The sequence below is a fragment of the Athene cunicularia genome, assembly GCF_003259725.1.
Source record: "Athene cunicularia isolate RWA chromosome 3 unlocalized genomic scaffold, athCun1 chr3_part1, whole genome shotgun sequence".
Classification (NCBI taxonomy): domain Eukaryota; kingdom Metazoa; phylum Chordata; class Aves; order Strigiformes; family Strigidae; genus Athene; species Athene cunicularia.
The window spans coordinates 45,892,541-45,892,942 of NW_020799097.1; the positions used below are offsets into that span (position 1 = coordinate 45,892,541).

At 68.9% G+C, this 402-nt stretch overlaps 1 protein-coding gene across 3 annotated transcripts in view; it reads left to right on the plus strand.

The window, feature by feature from the left end:
• The first annotated feature begins 229 nt into the window (after positions 1-229).
• GRIK2 (glutamate ionotropic receptor kainate type subunit 2) overlaps positions 230-402 on the plus strand; it is a 442,240-nt gene continuing 442,067 nt past the window's right edge. For all 3 annotated transcript variants that reach the window (XM_026844286.1, XM_026844289.1, XM_026844292.1), the window contains exon 1: positions 230-307. The gene's annotated coding sequence lies outside the window, so the exon portion shown is untranslated. The remainder of the gene's footprint in view (positions 308-402) is intronic.

Genomic DNA, 402 nt, shown 5'->3' on the forward strand with positions numbered 1-402 from the left:
CCGATAATCGGAGCCCCCCTCCCGCAGAGTTGCCGCTGAGGAGCGAGTCGAGCGGGGAGAGGGGCAGAGGCGGCCGCGGGTCCCACGGGGCGCCCCCCCCCCTCCTTGCTCGCCCTCTCACAACGTTTCTCCCCTCCCTGTCCCCCTTACGGCCTGGGGGGGTTGTGGGGTGTGGGGGTGTGTGAGAAAAAGAGTGCCCGAGTCAGTCCCCGCTAGTCCAGGGAAGGAGCGGGGACAGGCGGGCTTCAGCATGCTCGAGTCGCAGCCGAAGGCATCCGCACTTCTTGTAGCACCTCCGCAGGCTGCGGTAGGGGCGCTCCACTCACCCCCACCCCCACGGGGAGAAACGGGGACGGGCGGGGGTCGCTGAGCGGCGTTTTGCAGGTAGGGTTCATATCCCCC